Raw genomic sequence first — 12,462 nt, 5'->3', positions numbered from 1 at the left:
ATGTGAACGTCTGGGATTGGGAAGAGCACTAAATGCTCTACTGAATAAGCACAAAGTCAAACCTTTAAATGAAAAACACTCTTTAATAATCAAAAAAATAAACCGCTAATGAAGTAAACTTGTGACCATCAAAAATCGTTTATCGCCTGTAACTCCGTGATAACAGGACGTAACAGGAAGGCATTTGGCTGAGCAACGGAGGTTAATATGCTCTATATTTTGTCCAAATGATGTCTGTCTATCATCGTTGCAGAATGTTTAATTTGTCATGCGTTTCTTTTACGGCTGCAAACGGGATTCACTCGCAGTTAACCAAATATTTCTTTATTAGGGCAGGGCAGGCATATTTCTGGCTATTAATTTATTTCTAAACCAGTCTGCTAAAGTCTGTAGTGAAGTCTGTGTAGGGTTTTCCAGGCTCCATTTCTTTTTACGAGACACCCTGCTCACTTGTTGCAGCGTCTCACTGGGAAAATACAAATTAAAGTCGCGTGATCCCACGCGCGGACCGCGAGTGAAGCTGGCCAAGTCGACGCACTGCCCACTGTACATGTTGGTGAACTGATTTTTTATTTTTTTTTGCCCAGGCATGTTTTTGGTTCGAAGGAGCTAACGTTAGATCGATGGCCCCCCTTCCCCCCACAGATGTTTTGCATTAACAGTTGGATAAATTAATGTGTAACTTTAACTACTAGTAAATTACTGTCCAATTGACCGATCCCAAGCCCCGCCCCTTTTTACTATGTCACAATGAGGACTTCGGAGGACCTCGGTCAATTTTGAATTTTCTAGTGTCCATTCTGTATGACAATACGCCGGTTATGCGAAAGCTATAATGCTTCTTTTGCGACTAGACTAAGTAACTAAATAACTAAAGAGCTCAAAAAGGTTCAAATATATGCCTGGGGTACTTGTAGAAGTGACATCCGATATCCTGACCGTGTGAAACGCTACCACACACAGGCCTAACTTTGCATAACTTTGGATAGGCTGCTACTTTTCAGTAAAGAAATCTGAGTGTGTACGAAAATGTTCCCTTTATTTGTGTTCATAACTACACATAAAAACATAACTAAACCTGGTTTCCACTGTTAAAACGACAACATAAGCCTACGCAAAAAATTATACCTACCTTGCAGGAACTGAACTCGCACACTCATACTCAATCACGTATCGCCTTACACACAACAAGAATACTTTCAGCTTTTAGGCACAGGCTACCTTGCCATGTTTAACTTGGGATAGAAGACGATCATTTTTTCAACAAACGCAATATCCTACTGCGATGCATTATTGATGGCTGAACGAGAGATAGCCAATGTCTTCTAAAGATCAAATCATGTGCCGATTCAAAACTATGCTTTGCTGTATAGGCTATGCAGTCTCGAAATCGCCAAAGGCCTACTACATTGCCCACATTTAGCCTAAGCGGGCACTGATGAAGTCTTATGCAAGATAAATCACGTCTGCAATTACTCTTGATAGCGTCTGCCTGCCATGCAGATATGTCGTGCGTGGTAGGTTTAAACTCGGATAGATCTAGTGGTTTCTTTTCGATACACTTGTATCATGTTTATTTGAACTCTTCCTTCTAAAGCAGCCATTCAAAATAATAAGTAGGCTATCGGCCTACCGAAGCGAAGCTATCTCTCCACCTCCCCAACATGAGCTGCCTATAGGCTAGCCACTCTCCCAAGTTGCGTGGGAACTTGGATCTGCAGCACTTGGTCCCGTCTTCAAGTAATCCTCGAAATATGGTTAGATTTTGTTATGGCACGTCAACACCATATGTTTGCACAGACCTGTTTATTGAATCAGAGTCACATCTGCAGCAAATAAGGTAAACTACCTGCTTGTGATAACGTGCTAATTGTTTATCCCGAGTAATTGTTTAACATGCATATCCCATTAAGATCCGTAACACCGGATTGGTTTGTCCTCGATTTGTGGTGTTCCACCTCGTTGATAACAGCGGACATTGTGAATGTGTCCTTCCGCATACTGAAGGCCTTTCTGGCCTCTGTTTTTTGAATACATCAATATTACTTGACGCCCAGAAATCCAGCATACACTGTTGCACTCGGCTAAATTGGGGTGCTGCGTCCCCATGTTGAACACGCATTCTCGCACACTTTCCTGCAAACTTGTCCAACTTAGCAACAGTAACTATGGGACTGACAATGGGAGGTGGGGCTTGGGATCGGTCAATTCAAAGTTGGCAGCTAATTTAGAATTTTAAAGCAGGAGGTAGTGAATACAGAATCAAAGTTAAGGTTAGCTGCGAATTTAGAAGATGGTAGTGTAAGCATGCAGTGGAAATGTACGCATTGCATTTTTTCGGCAGACAAAAGATGTCAGTTATCGTCTAAGACATGGCGGGTTTACTCGGCAACAACCAATACCTTGTCTTCATATGGATTGTTTATGCACTTTTCAGTCATCTGCACTGAAGCAGATTTTTTCACACATGTGCGTAGTCATTTGAAATTAAAGCAGAACATTCCATGCCCATATGAAGGCTGTGATTTTCATACTAGTGTGTATTCAACATTTAAAGGAGAAGTTCGGTATGATATTGACCTAAAGCAGTGGTCCCCAAACTTTTTCTTCCGAGGGCCAGCTCACTATGCCTGGCTCTAAGAGAGGGCCAGAGACTCTGAGTATATCAGTAACCATAAATAGCTTAGTGCTGTGAACAACAGTCTACCTTAGTTGAATATTCCATTACATTTAATCATAGGCTACTGTAATTTAATACCATTGTTAGCTGTGTTTATATTGCCATCATGACATGTAAAATGTAGCTCAAATTAAATAATATGAATAAAAAGACTTTAGCATTCCCAAAAGTATTGGCAGGGAGTCCCAAAAGTATATTTTATTTACAATGTGTGAACTCTGAACTCTGTGTCTTTGCATACACAGCTCAAGTTGTGAACAAGCAATATCCTACAAACAAACTATGAGAGTTTTATGAAGTGCTGGTAAAAACATCTGAAATTACCACCATTCTAACTTTCACTCACCTGATGAGAACTTTGTGAATTGTGAATTTGGATTAACATTTGAACGAGTGAATAAAAAATGGAAATAATTATCCCAGGAAGTCCCAGAAATATGACTTGAATAGAAGTTAGTTAGTTATTAACAATTAATTGATAAACTTTTAGAATACTTTGAGCACTGATGCAGTCAGCATAGGCCTCTTACATTGTTTGCAGGTAGGCCTACATTTCATTCCGTTTTTGATGGTAAACGCAAAACAGCGCCAAAACAACCACCAGTGGAGAAAAAGAGTATTACACGTGTACTGTTAAGATTCATAGAGAATGAATGGAGGAAATTACGGAGGTTATAGTTTGACGATGTCGTACTCCCGTGCGGGCCAGATGCTATATACCAGGCATGTTTTGGGGGGCCACCCAAAATAAGGTGGCGGGCCGTATCTGGCCCGCGGGCCGTAGTTTGGGGACCACTGACCTAAAGTGTGTTGAAACATGATACCTTGAACTTTTGTCTCATAGCTCATCTCGGCTTGTCCCCTGCACTCCGAAATCTGGCGCTATTAGCCGATGCTACCAACAGGTTTCCGATGGGGGGCATCGGCCTAGCCATGCAAATAAATCACTGTTTTACACCATTTACGGTAAGTGGTAAGTTTCCATGGATGTAATACAATGCTGAAAATTGCTTGTATGTTTCTAAATCTTTTGTATCATTAATTTCATGGTGATGACATCCTCAAGAGATCAACACAAAGCTTGGAATACTTGCAGCAGCATTACCGTTAATTTATTTCAGCAAGGTACAGTTTGGACGCTAATAACTAATCAGTCATATATTTAACTGTTGTCTTTGTGTTTCTATTTGTTTTACAGGTTACTGATGGTGAGGACGTGTGGGCACAAGTCTCCTTTGGGCTGCTGACGGTCATTGATGATGACACACCGGTTGATCCAACTCTTATCCACCTGGAGCAAGTGTCTACAGCCATCATCATTGAGGGGAGGCTGGTAATGGATGGTCTCAAAAGTTTGCCTGAGGCACTCTGCATCTTGTTTGGGTCATCATATGCCTTACACCTTGATTACCCCAAGTCAATGAAAAATACATTTAATTTCATTCAAAAGGTGATGCATGGTTTGGGTCAGAACAAGCTACCACCAAAATGGCAAAGTCTTAAAAATCTTCTGCTGAGATGTTTTCTATTTTTTGAGCTTACAGTGGGTCCCAGTTAAAAATTGACACTTCATTCACGATCATAGTGAATGGTGAAATGTAAGTACAACTGCAGCCGCTTGGGGGCAGCATAGTCCGCTGTGGAGTTCCACGGTCGAACCAGACGGCGCATTCGACAGCAAGGGCTGTGATTGGCCGAGTTTTCAGTGCGTTTCTCTGTGTTTTTAGCAGCCCCTGCAACATGCTAGTCCACTGTAGCCTAAGCCTTGTACATAATGTTAAACATAGTTTTGGATTCAGTGGCAAGATTTCTTGATTGTACAGTGTCTGTCTCTCAGTAATGTTTTAAAATGAGAGCTTCGTCAGCTGGCAGTAGGCTACTTTGTCGGTAGTCATGAGAAGTTCGCTTGCTAACAGAACATAAATATGCTGCCCAGAAACCTTGTGAATAGTTCTGATTTTTTTTACTACACTAACGAGGTTGAAATATAGACTTTGCCTACAGCATCTCCTTAACAGTAATGTTAACAAAATGACAGCATTCATATGACAAAGAAAAACGAATTCGGTCACTCAAGACTGTGCCACAGCAACCAGTGTAGGCTACAGTCCTACCCAATAGGCCTACTCGAAGCAGATAGCGTTGTCTGACGGTCGAGTGGGTTAATGCACGTATTTCCAGAACAGGTCTGCAACTTTCAGGTAGTTCTGAGTTCGAATCTAGGCAGGAGCAGAGCCATATAAAGGCCTAGACCTATTGTTATCATTTTTTGCAAGGTGTTGCTTCTGGCAATACTTGTTTATAAGACGTTTGGTGATTAATTGATAGCTGTTTTTGGGACACGTTAAACGTTCTTTATAATGAGCGCATCCGGGGAGTAAAACGACTGTTACGCGCTGTTACAACTGTAGGCTACAATGATTGCAATACAAAAATATGCGCGTGTTAGTTTAGTTAGTTTTGTGATGTTTTGCACTTTTGCCTCATGTGTTTTCAGGTTTGAGGGCTTTTTTGGCCAGATTGACCTTGGTTAGACTCTGCATATGTTATTTCTCGGTATGGAAAATAAAGTCAATTTTCGACACACGTCTGTTATTAGTTCAATAACAAGTGTTGCTTGTTAAAACATGTGACTAGTGAAACTCAAATGATTTTAGAAATATTTAGCCAAAGCCAAAAAGTGTTAGAGAGAAGGAGAGACGCCGGTGCAGCTCAGATGTCTTCTTAATTTTCTTTATTCTTTAGTAAAAGGTGCAGAACATTATTAAACTTTGACTAACGTTTCGATGTTCGTTAGTCAAAAACATCGACACATCGAAATGTTAGTCAAAGTTTAATAATGTTCTGCACCTTTTACTGAAGAATAAAGAAAATTAAGAAGACATCTGAGCTGCACCGGCGTCTCTCCTCTCTAAAATATCGGTCCTGGCCTGGTTGCAACGGATTGCGGCCAAACGACAGAAGCGCGGAGAACCCTCCTTTGTCTACCAAAAAGTGTTACTTTGTGCCCCGCGCTCCCCCACTGCTTGTGAAAGAAGGGGATGGAGGAGGGGGGCTTAACGTGAAAAAGCTTAATGTCACAAAACGGCAACGAGTCGTTTTAGGCTACAGGCCTTCATAATGGTAGGCTACAAGTACAAGGAAGTGGGGGGAGGGTAAGGGATGACCAGAGCCGTCATCTATCGTCTTTCCAGGCACACAGCTCGTTATATAGCCTATCGACTGCCTTAACAGATAGGCTTTGCTCTTGGGTTTGGCCTTACAGCGAACTCAATGCTCTTGTTGCTTGCAGTTTGTTAAATAAAGCGATGCAGATTACATTATTTATTTCTGATTAATTGCGTCTTTTGATGTATTTTGCAACATTTGCTTGTTAGGCTGGGCTACTGTCAATGTCCTGTACAGGTCAATGTTCAACAATTGCTGGTGTAGGCCTAGGCTATTAATCAATTAGGGACTGTTCGTTATTTATTTAATTAAGGGGCTACCGGAGGAGTTTTGGGAGCGTTAGTCAAAAAAGACGTGACCCTCCCTCGCCAGCAAGAATTTTTTCTATGACCCTCCAAAGTGATTGAGAAAACGCATGACCCTCCCCAGTCCCAACAATTTATTGATGCCTTAGGCTACTGGGTCAATTTGGGAGCTTGCATGCTACGACTCCTTCCTTGGAATGCCTTGAAAAGGCTGTCGTTTGCACAATTTCACAAATAATCACCGGGACCGAAACAAACCTGTCAACTTTTCCCGGGTTTATCGCGTATTTTAACCTCTTCCTCGCTGTCTTAGGAGGAGCTGCAGGGCCGTCGCAAGGGGATGCGAGGCCCTGTGCGAACTTGACAGATGCAAGGCCCTTTTCACTTACGTGCATGAAATCATGCGATAGCTTACTTTACACATAGCCAAGGCTACCGTCGGTGTATTTTAATAGTAGCCTAGTCTAATAAGCTACACCAGCTTGCCTTTAAGAGGGGAAATTCAATTGTATAGCCTATAACATTAGCTGAGTCACATATTTTGCCATATGGTGTTTATCATAGGCTACATCACGAAACCAAATAGTGTAACAAAGGCGAACACTTTAACAGGGGGAATTAATTGGGCATGAATCATTGTGCTGAACGGTATTTGTCAATGAGCAGAAACACACACGACATTCAAACTATTGATAAGATGTACTGGTCTGTATCTATAGGCTAACATTGGAAAAATAAATGACACTGACTCGCCATATCCTGACTCAGGAAAAAAAAAACATTTTCTTGCTTTGCCGCAAACTTTGCAGGTAGCCTAACGTCTTTTTCATAGAAGGGAGAGCCCAGTCTCTCCTGTGACATGGAGGTGCGCAAATAGTTTTTAATAGCCTGTTCAACTTCGAAAAGCTTCGTTCACCCGATGCCAGTCACTGATCGCAATTTCAAAGTTCGGAAAGCTTCATCTTTTTAAGTTTTAAGTGCAGTGGCCCCTATCTGCACCCTTTGGAAGCATAATGATCTATGCTAGGCTGGAGCTAAAAGTGGTATCGCCAGTCTCAGAGAACGGCTGGATGAACTGGAGAAAGGTAAAAATCAATTGTTTAACTCAAGGAGAGGCGGAAAATGAGTGTAATTCTCCAAATGGTGGAATATCCCTTTAAGAAGACAGTATTTTTCATTTATTGTGTTAATATTTATGTTAGACTACTGTGTTTTTTTTTTTACTGTGTCCATTTTTATTTGGTACAGGTAAAGTGTGTATATTTTAGTTTTTAGGCCTTTAAAAAAGATTTTTATAAAATGTTCAAGGAGAAAAAAGGAAGATGTAGGTTGTTGCTACAGCTAAATTGTGCCATTTAAGACATTTTAAGATGTTTTTTTTTATTAAAACTGAACACAATTTTGTTGTTTTTACAAGAATAATAAATAATTCAAAGCCGTATTTGTACCTGATGCAGTTGTAAATGTCATTATTTTAGAATAGAGCCTAGTTTTATTCAAACTTTATTCAAACTTGTGTATAAGAGTAATATTGCTAAATTGAAGGCAATCGGTTTCTTGCTGTTCAAGTAACTGTTACTACATATTCCAGATATGAGGAATTGGTTGATTAGTTACCTCAACTTCAGAACATGAATTTTATGAATTAAAACTAAAGTACTCTTCACTTGCAATACCTAGGTAGGTTAAAGAGGAATTTGCTGTAGTGTTAACACTAAGGAATTGCTTGTAAGCTCAGGAATTACTTGTAAGCTCAGTTTTAGAATCCCAGTCCACTTTAGTCTGGCAATCGGTTTCCATGTTTTTAGTAAGGTAAGTAAGGATTGGATTTTACAGTGTAATTAAAGCCCACAGCATATAATACCACCAAAGCGTATTGAGTCGTACTAAGTATAGTATATGTACTCTTTTGATCCCGTGAGGGAAATTTGGTCTCTGCATTTATCCCAATTCGTGAATTAGTGAAACACACTCCGCACACAGTGAACACACATTGAGGTGAAGCACACACTAATCCCGGCGCAGTGAGCTGCCTGCAACAACAGCGGCGCTCGGGAGCAGTGAGGGGTTAGGTGCCTTCCTCAAGGGCACTTCAGCCGTGCCTACTGGTCGGGGTTCAAACCGGCAACCCTCCGGCTATGTAAGTAACTATGGTAACATAGGCTCTGAACTTAACCTGGTAGGGGGTAGGTTTTGTTCAGGTTATGTTCAATTATGTTCGGTTATTTCAGTGCATGTTCAATCAGGCCGCTATTTTTACACTTGTCACACAATGGCGTTTCATTTTGACGAAGGTCCGATTGACAAAGAAGCACAAAATCATGTAATATTCATCCGTGCAATTCACCGTGAGAGGGCAATAAGACCACGACATCACATGATAGCCTATCCATTCTTTTCCAAACGAGTTTTTCAAGAGCGCTAGAGTTTTTCAGCTGAATCCTAAATATAGTCTACTTGAAAAGCATTCTCCATCCCTACATTACGCATGGTTGATTAGAATAGAATAAAATAAATCTTTAATGTAGGCTAGCTAGCCTACACCATAGTGGACATTTGTGTTTGGCTGACCAGACAGATGGACAAACAACATCTCAGACACATTGAAGATATAATTAAAACAAGTACAGTACAAAAAAGAATGCTGATGGCATTTGGGATAAAATATTTGTAATAGGCTACACACACTCTCCGACTGGGAGTTTTTGTAGTGTTGGAAACGCAGAGCATATCGGCAAGCTGTTGGTCGGTGCGTAAAGTTTGCCTTGCGCTAAAGCAGTTCCTGCGCAACTTCATTTGTTTTCCTGGACACAAACCCACGAGGATCATTAAAGTGTAGTTTCATCAACTGGCAGGTCAGCATCACTTATTAAATTTTCCAAATGTGCACCGAAATGTGTCCAATAGGCTCAGAGGTGCACCTCGTCAACAGGCAAGGCAGGCAACTGCTTGGAGCCCCGAGCTGCTAGGGGGCCCCCGACCTGGTCTCATCACGTTTGCTGGTGGGTCAAGCGAGAATTTCGTCCATAGAGATTAAATGATGTATTTTGCGTGCTCCTGCCCTGTTGTACAAACAGTACATCTGTACATAGGCCCTATGCTATGGCCTTATAAACACGGATCTGTGTTCAAAAGACTTCAAAGAATCCGCACATATTTATGGCTACTGTGGTAAACGTCAATCGAGGGTGCAGTGATGTTGGATCAACATCGGAGTTTGGCATTTAGCCTAGCCTACTCAATGAAGTGATAGTAGGCTAATGTTAATTGGCAGAAAGATTGAACATGGTTTGCATCTATACGACAGTAAACTTCAGGTAGCGACAGTTACAACTAGTTAAGCAAGGAGATGGTTAACGTTATGTTTGTAATAGGGCTGTCAGCCATAACATGTTAATCGTGATGCAGTAAGGACCAAGCATACGCGTATGGGGCTTTCCAACGAGACTACGCACTTGTCTGTACGATCAAGTATGAAAATAAAAAACATTATATCAAATTGCATCATATTTACAGTCTATACTTCTCTGCGTTCACCTGCGCACCCATTACTCTTGTTTGAATTACTCGCGGACCTGTGATCGGATAGATATGCCACGCATGTCAGATGAAAGAGGAGACACAGAGCAATCATTTGATACCTAGTACATCCTTCAAAATAATAACTTCATATAGCTGGACTTACCCCACGTTTTTGTCTGTTTTTGTGGCAAAGCATGTTTATAATCCAACGCTATCGTGTGTTTCTCTATGGCAAAGCATGTTCATAATCCGGTTTTGAGATCCTAGCAAATTCCTGCATGGCATCCAATTCAAGGCTCACATTGCATCCCAATTTGTTCAACAAAGAAACCCCTTTTTTGCCTCTACTTTGTTCATGGCAATGCAGTAAAAAGTTGTTGTAGAGAATCATTATGAGTGCATACACCTAGGCACTCATAATGATATTTTGTGAGATACATGTCAAAATATAATAATTTTTATAATACACTTTTTGTATTTTTAACATTTAACATAATAACCTAATGGTGATAACACTTGTCGGTAGGGCCCCCTTGGAATTTTTGCTTGGGGCCCCCACAGACTCTAGAATCGCCTCTGAATAGGCTACCCATGCCTTCCGACATTCACCCTTCCGATGATGGATCGCAAAAGTTTAACTTGGCCCACAGCTGCAGGACCCGCGTTAAAATAGAAAATTACATTTGGGATTGTCAAAGAATTCTATGGCCCACTCAATCTGTGACAACTAGGCTAGGCCTAGTTTAAGAAAGCATCATTCAAAGCAGTCAATACAATACGTTATGTCCAGTGAATTATTTAATTGTTCTTTTGACATTAAATAGGCCATCTTAAACATACGCATTTACACGGTCAGTTAGGCTATTCTCTGCCAAGCAAGGTCTCGGACGCAGGCGCTTAAGTATTGCCAGAGATTGTCTAATAAGGGGAGAACTGCCACTCTCGGAAAACTTCCGGTTTCTGAACTGGTTGCAGTTCCTTCTGTGGTTCCACATGAGGGCGCTCGTCCACGAGTGCAGAATGCATGGAGGTCTATGGAGCTGTACCCCTCAAAATCCACTTTTCTCGGGATATAATTTTTTTTCAAGTAATTTAAATATTGTATTCGAAAGGGGAGGCAAAGAAAATACACTTAATTGTTCTAAAAAGCCTTTCAAACGTGTCAATGACGTCATTCATTAGCACAATGCTAGCGTGTTATGGGCAACAACAACCCAACCTGTAAGAAATCAAAAGGACATAAGTACTCGTTTATTCAACTTTTGACCTATAACCCATGTTGAAGTTATACAAACTACAATCAAATCTGAGATTTGTCAACGACAATCAGGTGAAAGAGACAAATTTAGCCGTCTAGCTCCATTGACTCCCATTCATTCTGCACTCATGGCGATCGCCCCCAGTGGAACTCTGGTGGAACTGCAACCAAAATTCGGTGCAATGGGACTTAATACGAAGTGGCCAGGCTCTCCCTAGACGGGCTCTGGTATTGCTCTTTTTTTGTTAACAGTTCTCTCCTCGTAAGCCTCGACTACTCCGCCTCTGAAAAATATGGTGCTCTTCCTTTCGCCACTTTCACTCATGGTTTCGACTCTCAATAGATGATGCCTTTATAAGTTCGCCGTGAACCCGCACAACTCTACGTTATCTAACACAGGGTTGATTGAACTAACTGGTAACCGGTGTTTTGGAACCGACAGCTCGGGTTTAGTCGCCACAGGTTCAGACAACCCAGAGGTTAAGTTCTATCTCAGTGTTTGTTAAACCTCCTTTCTGGAATACTCCTCTGGTTAAAACCAGACGTCAATATTGAGCTAATACTGACGGCTTCGTTTTTCTTAGGCTAGACTAGTCTTCGCGAATCCCAAATGTATGGCGATATGGGTAAACCACTGACTGTGACGTTAACGTTGGGGTAAACGGTAGATTGATTGACTGTAGGCTAAGTGTTAGTAGCCTTGTCCCACCCCACCTGCTGCAACATCAGCACCAGGGTTAGAAGCTAGGCTATTAATGAACCACCCCCACCCCACACGGCTATGCCATTGTATCACATTATTGCAACTGTTAGCCTTCTAGCTGTCCAAGAGTTTAAGTCCGTAGAGATAACGTCAACGGCCCGGCAAGGCACCAGGCAAGGGTAGACCCATAGGGTAGACCTAGCTAATGTATCGCTAACTTAGCTAAATTAAGGAAAGGCACAGTAGGCTAACGTTAACGTCATCACAGTTCAATAAGATGCGCCCTCAGACCGTGGAATGTCTCATCAAAAGTAGAGACCTACCTATTAATACAGTACGCTTTATGTTGATGGCATTCCTTGTCGTGAGTGTTTTACGAACGCGATTTCATCACAATGTCAGTTGATTTGAACTTTACCGTTGTTGTTAGAAGCCAGCCGTGACTAGTGATGTGCCCAATGAAGCGAGGCTTCGGAGCTTGTGTCGAGCAGAAAGGGGCGTGCCAGATGAAGCCCCGGTTCGAGCATAGACATAAGATACATAGACGCCGCATCGACCGCTACTCCTTACTAGCGCTGACGAGATTTGGAGCCGCCATCTTGGACCGGTCATCCACTCCACTCAGTGTAATCTGTTTGGCCGGTGAGATGAGCTGTCAGCGCACTTAATTAATCATATCTCACTGAATACCGAACAGATTCTCACGCGGTTTTTTTTGCTGCAAAGGTCATACATGTAGCTATGATACAGGGCACATGATTTAGCGTATTTTAATATTCATAGTGGGTTTAACAGTAATAGAATATTCTGATATATGATATAAAGT

General features: G+C 41.5%; 1 protein-coding gene across 2 annotated transcripts in view; it reads right to left on the bottom strand.

The window, feature by feature from the left end:
* nicn1 (nicolin 1) overlaps positions 1–12,168 on the bottom strand; it is a 91,212-nt gene extending 79,044 nt beyond the window's left edge. Inside the window, exon 1 of one of the 2 annotated variants that reach the window (XM_042090066.1) lies at positions 12,055–12,168. The gene's annotated coding sequence lies outside the window, so the exon portion shown is untranslated. Of the gene's footprint in view, positions 1–11,959 lie in introns of both variants that reach the window. The other variant, XM_042090065.1, reaches the window with a different exon arrangement.
* Positions 12,169–12,462: the final 294 nt, after the last annotated feature.

Source organism: Alosa sapidissima, chromosome 4 (assembly GCF_018492685.1).
Source record: "Alosa sapidissima isolate fAloSap1 chromosome 4, fAloSap1.pri, whole genome shotgun sequence".
NCBI lineage: Eukaryota > Metazoa > Chordata > Actinopteri > Clupeiformes > Clupeidae > Alosa > Alosa sapidissima.
Note: the sequence above shows the minus strand (reverse complement) of the source record. Positions and strands in the feature narration are given on the sequence as shown.